At 31.1% G+C, this 9,283-nt stretch overlaps 2 protein-coding genes across 2 annotated transcripts in view; one reads left to right on the top strand and one right to left on the bottom strand.

Moving 5' to 3' along the window:
* LOC117181673 (transmembrane inner ear expressed protein) overlaps nt 1–9,283 on the bottom strand; it is a 269,684-nt gene that overhangs the window by 140,912 nt on the left and 119,489 nt on the right. The window lies entirely within an intron of this gene.
* The window catches only part of LOC117181674, a 127,972-nt gene continuing 120,615 nt past the window's right edge, over nt 1,927–9,283 (top strand). Inside the window, exon 1 of the mRNA XM_033374583.1 lies at nt 1,927–1,955. The gene's annotated coding sequence lies outside the window, so the exon portion shown is untranslated. The remainder of the gene's footprint in view (nt 1,956–9,283) is intronic.

Below are 9,283 nucleotides of genomic sequence, written 5' to 3'. Positions count from 1 at the left end.
AATTAATTAAATAATTATAAATTCAAGTCAAAGTTAAACACTAAATTTTAGTTTTATTCAAAAATTAATTTTAATAAAATAATTTTTAAATGCAATTTAAATTTTACAATATTTTAATTATTATTCATAAATTATAATCATTTTAATGAACCTTGTTTTGACTCATAATGTAATCCAATAATTAAAATAAATATAATAATTAAAAAAATATTTTTTATATAAAAATTTATTAACTTTAAAAACTTAATAATTGGAAAAATTAAAGAAGTTTCCACATCAAAAATTAAAAAGGTGATACTAATTAAGAAAAATGAATAGAGAAAGGTAGACGTGAAAGTGAAATATTATCAAAACCACATTCAAAAGAAGTTAATTTATTTCGTAATTTAATTTTTTTTCTTTAATTACAAATTTAATAATAATAATAATTATAATATTCAAATTATAATTAATAACAAATTAATAAGTAATAAATAAAATGTATTTTATCTTAAATTTAAAAAAGAAAATTTTGAAATAAAATGTAATTTACATATTATATAAAATTAATAATTTCATCAATAAATTATTGTAAAAACAATATTTAAAATTGCATATTTTAAATTGTTATGCAAAATAATGAACCATAAATAGAATCTCTTAAACAAAATGGAGATTTATATAAATAACTGTAGAATTTATTTTAAAAATAGAACAAATTATAACACAGAATTCTATACTGAAAGACGAACCTCTAAATACACTCTCTTAAAATTAAGCAGTATCATTTCACTTGTTGAAACAGCTAGAAGTGTTTTATGGACAATCAGTGATATTTCACTGTATTACCAAGGGGAATTCAGTCACTGGTTTAATCAGCGCTGATCACTGATTACTCAGAGCCAGTTAGGCATGACACTCCTCATTCAAGATTTTGGTGCTAATCTTTGCAAAATTAGCTTTTAAAACTCTCACTTTACTCTCACATCAATAAATGAGAGCCCGGCTGCAAGTAGAATACGATATAATACATCACATCTATATGTGGGGAGACCCGTAATCGTCATTACGTGAATGTGTAGCGTCGCTTTAAGAAAAATCCCAGGAGTCAGGCTCCAATTATTTCTAACACAGTTACCAGTACACAACAATGGCCGTTGTGACTCGAGAAATGCCAAGTCCAGATCGACGGCATTCTCGTACCAGACGCCTGGAGGTTAATGCCTTTGTCGAGTAGAGCGCTGCATGATTGGTAGAGTCTACCATTTGGCTTAACTGGTATATTCAGTGACACCTTTTTAGTTGAGTCACTTACTACTTCACCTAGTCAAGGTCGGCAAACCTTTGGTTTACCAAAAATATTAAAAAATAATGGTCAAGCCATTGACAATTTCATTGACTTAATTTAAAAGAGCATTGAAAAGTTTCTCTACAGATTCTCTAATTCGCTGAACCAGTGAAACTGAAATAATTTGAAACAATATTCTGCTGTATTACGGGGGGAAGCAGTGAGATTCTGGAGTTCCACTGTTGAAAAAAGATCAGACATTGAGAAAATCAGAGAATATTGTCACTGAAATAACACACACACCTAATCCCGCCCACTCCCTCAAACCCCCTAGGGATCTAGGTTGGTTTTCTTAAGTTAAGTAACCTTGAAATAAAAATAAAATCGTGCTTTTTATAAAGTTATCAGGTCGCAGAACATTGACAATTATATTTACAAAGTTCAATTCCGTGAATATAATAAATACGGAGTGAAATTCTTGACCACTCAATGCTCAATTCACTTGCATCATGGGTGTTGGAGTTTGTGATGATACGTAACGTATTTTCACGACGTGCATAGTACTAACTTCTGCTGTCGTTTATTTTTAGTGTGGAGAATCTGAAAATATGAAAAATTACTGGGACCTAAATATAATGAATAAAACGTCACAAGGAAGGATCCAGAAACTCCTTAAGCTGAATTCGAGGTTTGGTCATTCAGAAGATATATGAACATTGCAACGCTTACTCTAAAGACGGACAAGACTTAATTTACTTCGGATCTTTCAATAGCTTTAATTTTTGATTTTTACATACACCGAGAATTATAAACTTTTAAAATCCCTCACCCCCGCCTCAAGCTGCAGTTTGCTCAATTAGATTTCATTATTATTCCCCGTTTCCAATTTCAAAATGAAAAACGAATTTTTAAAACAACCTCTCCCCCCACCAAGTCGTAAAAAAGGAGGAGTTGGTGGCAGGGGAACCATGAGCGCTTGCTCATGGTCATACATTAAATTTTCCTCCAAAAATTTTTGGAGTAGAACGATGTTCCTGATCTATTTGATTTATATTTTTTAAAAGTTGCTGATTTTTTATAGAAAGCAAGAAATTATTTTTAATAGTAGCAACAGTAATGTAAAATTTCTAAGAATAATTTCAAATTAGAGCAATTTTCACTACGTTTCACATTTTCATACAGAAAGCTTAGACGAATAAATACGATACTCCTAATATTTTTTACTTTTATTTTGTTAAAGTTTCACATTTTTTATAAAAGAGTAATTTTCATTTAGGGAAATTTTCTTGTTGTAAGACAGATGTATTATCGATTTATTTATTCGATTCACAATAGACAATAGAGAAATTTGAAAATTTTTGTGGGCATCACGAAAAAATTATTTTTTAGTAGCAACAAGCCAGATTTTTTTTTATTTTCGGAATAATTTTGTTTGTGGCAAGTTTAAAAATATTGTTCTTCATTCAAAGTTTTTCTTGATTGATGTATGGAGAGGTATTCTTGTAAAATGCAGAATTTATATTCTAATTTTTTATTCTAAAATATTTTGTAAAATGATAAACCGAAATTTCATTTGTGTAGTAATATTCCTCTACTACAAATATTCTCAGTTTAAACATTTTTTAAAACATAATGTTTAGTTTTGAATTGAACATTCTCCAGACTAGTATTCGGGGAAACATTTGCGCTTTACATTTGAGCTAGAATTCACAGAAGTAATTTTCATTTGAACATTGTTGACATAAGAAAATATGTTCGAAAATAATTTTCTTTTTTAAAAATGTTGTCACTCCAGTGAAATATTAATGTTATAGAAACTAGATTCAATTTCAGGATCAATAAGGAAACATTTGTTTTATGCAAAAGTGTCCTGTTGATAATAGTTAATGCTCGAAAGAATTTTTCAGTTACTGTGTATTAAATTTTGTTACATTTTTCACATTGTTTTTCATTTGGGAATTTTTGGGGAATAATATGGGTTAAAGCAGATACATTTCGAATTTTGAAAGAAGAACTAAGTTGAAGCAGTACGACATTATTTACATGTAGAAAATAATGTTCGGTAATCGTTGTAGTAAACTGTGAAAGAAGCAAATATTGTTATTTCATTCATTTTCTTAATGTGTTTGCTTAAGATATTAGGGTTTGATATCAAGTTTCAAGAAGTTTCCTTTCATAAAGTGTTAAATATAGCAAAGTACTCGCTTAAGCTTTTAGAATGATTTTTAATACTAATCATGTGTTTGTAAATTCTTCGAATAGTTCATCTGTCCTTTTAAAGTGATTAAAATTTTTTTAAATAATAAAATTTTAAAAATCAGTGAGATTGGAAAATTTTCGAAAATTTGATAAAGTTTTGGAAAAAAAGTGAAATTTTGAAATTCGAAAAAAATTTTTTTTAATTTTTCTAAGTTACTAGAGTACAGGAACAAACCCCCAAAATAATTTGGACAATTATTGAGATCGGTAAAAGTTTGAAAATTAGTAAAGTTGATAAATTTTTTGAAAATTAGCAAAATTTTGAAATTCCAAAAAAAATTGAGAAAATAATAAAATTTTGGAAATTAGTAAAGTTGATTAAGTTTTTGAAAATCAGTAAAATTTTGAAACTCAAAAAATGTTGAAAATTTTGGTAATTTTATAGGGTACAGGTACTTTACAAAGAATTTAGAAATGTTTGTTAACTTTTTTGGGGAAGTTTTCCTGGAATAAATAAAGATCAAAGGACACTATGTTATTTTTTACGATTTTTGTGACAGGCTTTTAAAGTTTTCCAACGAGAATTCTTTGGACTAGTGGTAGACACTGGTTCATCCGGTATGTGTCTTTGTCCCATTTGGTGGGAATAGATAAAGGTCCAAGTATGTATAAAAGCGGGTGAGAGCTCTACCCGGCATTCAGTATAGTTTCAATCTTGAAACTAATTACCGCAAAATGTATGAGAACAAGCCAACTCACGATGCTACTGATGATATCCAAGCCATTGCAGCCAAGGATTCATATACAGCCTCAATGGACATAGCAGGTGTACGGTCTGCATTGAAACATCACTTACCTGAGGTACCTGCTCCTCGACTCGACATCTTGGGGATGCTTGTTAAATAGCATTGACTATATATCAGCCTTCTTTGATGGGGAAATTCAGCATTATCTTCAGCACTTCCAACGGCAGAAAGGCAAAAAACTACTTTTCAAGGATTAAAGCAAATTTTCGTTTGTGCCAGTGAATGTTTACGACAAATAAAAAGGCAAGCTACGGATGTCGAGAAGTTTTTAAATCTTCTGATAGCTGAGACACATAAATATACATTTTGGGAGCGAAAGTTCAGGCTTCTAGCGAAATGCTTATTTATCAGATTATTTCTGTTAAATTCGAATATTTCAGCAAGAAAATTAAACAACAATTACCAAAATTATTTATTGATTTATACATTAAGCGATAATTTTACGTTATATTATTTCATTTATGTAATTTATTTTTATCAGGATTAGGAAAATTTATTTATTTTTATTCATTACTGGTATAAAATAATCTTTATTTGCGATTCTTATAAATAATCAATTTTTATATTCAAAATGTTCGTACTGAATAAGTGTTTATACTTCTGACATTCGCAGTAGTAATTTCTGTGTATTTTTAGGTTACGTTAACTCTTAAATTTATGCTAATGACCCTCCATCCCAATTCCCCATAGTACCTGTCATGGCGGATTTCCCCTACTCCAAATTCCCCATAGTACAATCACCCCCACTCCAAATTCCTCATATTTCAGACTACCCCCTCCCCCCACTCCTATATACCTATATAGGTATTAGCAGTAGGGTCACAACAACATGAGTCGTGTGAATCAAGGTTATGCACATGAAAATTGACCTCGAAATGGTCAACATAACCAAGGTCAGTGGTATGATGGTCCTAATTACGTAAATTCAAATAATCCTTATAATGATAATAGCAATCAGAAGCCTTTAAGTAGTACCGTAGAAAATTTCATAAATAGCTCGTAATAATTGTATAAATAACCCAACTCGTTGTCTAAAACCAAATGTAGAAAATGATGATTCTACAAAGTTTTGATAAATGTCCAATAATGCACGTAGCGATACAAAATAAATAATATAATAAGAGTTAAATAATATTGAAAATTACGAAGACGTTCAGAATCAATTTGCATTACTTGATGTAGAAATTAATGAAAATGTATCACGGTACACACTGCTGGATCAGAATGAACGTAACCAGTATCAATGTTTTAAGAGGCTCTCCGTATTTATTTTTCAAAAATTATTCGTATGTAATGAAATAAAATTATTTGGAATGTCTGTCGCCAGTACTTCTGAGCGCGAACCTACAGCTGACGGCAGCATTAAAATGATCAGTTCAGAGAAAAAGGATAAAGATGTAAACTCCATTCTACGGCTCGAAGAAGTAACAAGTGAAGCAGTAATTACATGGGTCATTCAAGATAAATCACAATCGCGTTCTTTTAAAAGACATAAAAATAGAATAGAGAGCTCTAGGAAGCAAATTTCCATGAGAATTAATGAAAATATACCCACGATCACAGGAAACTCAACTGCAGTTCTGGACACTATATATGTCATTAGCAAAATTAAAAAAGCCCTTCTAGATAAGAGAATCGAAGAGCAAAATAATAATTTATACAAAATTGGGAAATTTGTTGTCTAAGCGTAGGAAGCCCGAAATTTCGAATCACGAATTAATTTAAACGGAGTGCTCTTACATAATTGTATTTTTATATTATTACTACGTTAAGTCTTTGAGTGAAATACATGTTATCAATGAAAATAAAATGAGGACATTTATTATTTTTTAAACAAATACACACAATCAAAAAGATCACAGCCTATTTTTGTACTCCTAAACCGAGTAATCGTTGTAAGACAAGAAAATGGATATAGCCTCAAATAAAATATTATGCTTTTCGAAAATTGGTCGAATTTATCCTACTAAGAAATTTAAGTAATCGAATAATATAATTGCGAAAAGATCGTTAATTAATAAGCAAACAAACTCTATAAAAGAAAAATTAGAGAAAAATAAGTTAGTAGTAGTAGTTTATTTGTCTTAGAACCTATAGGTCTATACAAAGGACATAAACAAAGTTAATACAAAATTTTTATCTATAATCTCTTCGTTTAAGTACCTTTTCTATAAATAGGAACATCTTTTTCGCAATATCTGTTTGGGTTGTGCCAAGGAGCCTCGTCCATTCATCTCTTATTTTAGCCAAATCTTCGCTTTTACAAATATATAGTTTGCGTATTTCGTCGTAGTCGGGACATTTAACCAATATATGATATCCATTCTCCAGAGCTTGCAATTCACAACCGCTGCACCTTTCTGCACCATCTATTCTATACGTTTTTCCTTTAATTGAAATTTTTGTTTGATAATTATTTAAGAATCTGATTTGTGCCATAATTCTAAGATAGCTAATTGGGATTCTTGATGAGAGATATTTTTGAGTACCTTCATGTAAAGTTAGAGATGACAGAATCTGCAGAGATTGAGAACCAAGTAGCTTTCTCAAATCTTCGCTACACATGAACAATTCGTAAGCAGTAACTAAGCGAACTTTGTTACTCTGAATGTAGGACAAAGACAAAGAATTCCAGTTATCTTTCTCTTCTATTATTTCAAAAATATTTGTTACTTGTGAGCACCAGTTATATTTTGTTAAAGTGGATTTATTTTTAGCTAAACGCTTTAATCGCAAAAAGCATATTTTTGGATATCTATCGTCCGCCATACAAAGCACTCTCTCAATATAATTTAGAACTCTTTTAAATACAGAAGCCGCCAATTTGCACACGCCAATCTCAATTCTCACAGCATATGCCGGTGTATTCAAAGGAGCATGCAAAATCTTTTTGAAGAACGTGGTTTCATTTAGAAGTGCGATCGTCGCCCCTTGAGTGATATTAGTCTTACTGATAGCTATTTGAGCCGCGTTTGAAAAAATTGCCATATGGCGAAAAGGAGGTTCCTAAATAAGTATAATTTTTAACCAATTCAATTTCAATATTTCCATACATAAAATGTTTATATTTCTTCTTATTATGGTGTCTTCCCTTCTGAAATATAACAATTTTTGTCTTACTTTCATTTACCTGAAGACCGTTAAGATTACAATATTTGAGCAAGCACTTCAGAATTTTTCTCATTTGAACTTGTGATTCTGCAATTGAGGCTAAATCATCGGCATATGCCAGAAGAAGAATTTCTATTACATGATTTATGGAGACACCTCTAATTCCTTCCGCTTTCATAAATTCCTCGAAGTCTCCAAAGAATAAGGAAAATAGAATCGGACTCATAACCTCAACCTGCAGAACTCCCCTTGTTACATCAGTAGCCCCCGAAGTGCTCGCGCTACCCCTAACAGAGATATTGGCTTTATTATATAAATCGATCAGAATTTTAATGAATTTAGAGGCTGTACCCATCGCATACATTTTTCTCCATAAAAGGTCATGTTTTATCGAAGGAAATGCACTTCGAAAATCTACAAATATAACGAAAAGCTTACCCCTATCCAAACAGAGTCGATTTTGAATTAAAGCGTTAAGGGAGAAAACATTGTCTAGGCAGCTACGATTCTTTCTGAATCCTGATTGGTATTCTGATCAGCGCTATAGGTCGGTAGTTGTTCGGATCTGACCTGTCACCCTTCTTGTGTATCATTTTTACATGTATTTGTGCCCAGGAATCTGGAATCTTCTCTTTTTCTAAGATTTTGTTAAAAAGGGAGCTTACATTTTCCACCCAGTTGCTCGGTAAATTTTTAAGAAATTTGTAAGAGATCCCGTCCGGTCCTGCTGATTTGCCGTTTTTACATTTTTGAAGGCTTATTAAAATTTCATCAACTGTAATCGTTGATTCTAAGCTAGGGTTACAATCATGATTATTTATCATAGTCAAAGTTATATCTTTGCGTTTGGGATATATTGTTTGAAAATATTCAAAACATCTTTCTGGTTCAATTAAGTCTTTACTAATGGGTTTATATTTATAACAATTTATTATTTTCCAGAAAGTCTTTGAATCTTTAGCCATTGCAAGATTATCTAAGATTGAAAGGTCGTAAGCTTCCCTTTTTCTTTGAGAGAGATTTTTGTACTCCTTTTTTTTATTATTATAGAGAGTTACTAAATCAGGCCCGAACAACCCCCTTTTACAATCTTTGAGCATTTCTCTCAGTGATTTTTTACATTCAACGCATTCCGCTTCAAACCAGGGTTTTGACATACCTACTTTTTTATTAATATTCGAAATCATTCCTGCTTTTGATGCAGAATCATAAATTATCTTTGTTAAGCTCTCTACATGTTCTAAAAGATCGGGCGGTGGAATGCAAGAAGCAGCATTCAAAATTTCTATGTATTTTCCTGTAAATTTTTCTTCCTATTTTAATTTAGGTTCTTCAACAATGTCTGAAAAACCGGTTTGTGAAGAACATCGCACAAGCTTCTGTAAAGATATCGCTGCTGAAATTATTTACTCTCATATAATTTTTCACAAAATTCTTAAAGTTACCAACGGACGCTTATTAACTGCTACTAAAAGAAGATGCACTTAAAGTCACCTTCGGCCCATGTAAATGACAGGAATTTTATTTTTTAAAGTTTTTGACGGTGCAAGAAAAAGTATTGCGATTACTCCGTGAGTTTCTAATGCAAATTTTAACGTAGAATCCGAATTTCAACAATTTGAAAGCTGATTTTTTTTGTAGTTTTTCAAAAAGGAACCGAATGGGAATCCAATGGGGTCTTTACGGGTACTTTGTAGAGGCTCCATTGGGGCCTTTTGGTACGCCAGGGACTATATTCCCACTTTGCAAGAAAGGGGTTTTTATAAAAAAATAACAACATTTTGGATGGCACAACTTCGAATTAAATTTCGAAATTATTTTACAGATCACAACTCGTGTAATAGTATAGCGGTTAAGACAATTGACTTGCGAACTTAGCTTAATGCGTTCGCTCCCCCCC

The sequence above is a fragment of the Belonocnema kinseyi genome, chromosome 10, assembly GCF_010883055.1.
Source record: "Belonocnema kinseyi isolate 2016_QV_RU_SX_M_011 chromosome 10, B_treatae_v1, whole genome shotgun sequence".
Lineage (NCBI taxonomy): Eukaryota > Metazoa > Arthropoda > Insecta > Hymenoptera > Cynipidae > Belonocnema > Belonocnema kinseyi.
Note: the sequence above shows the minus strand (reverse complement) of the source record. Positions and strands in the feature narration are given on the sequence as shown.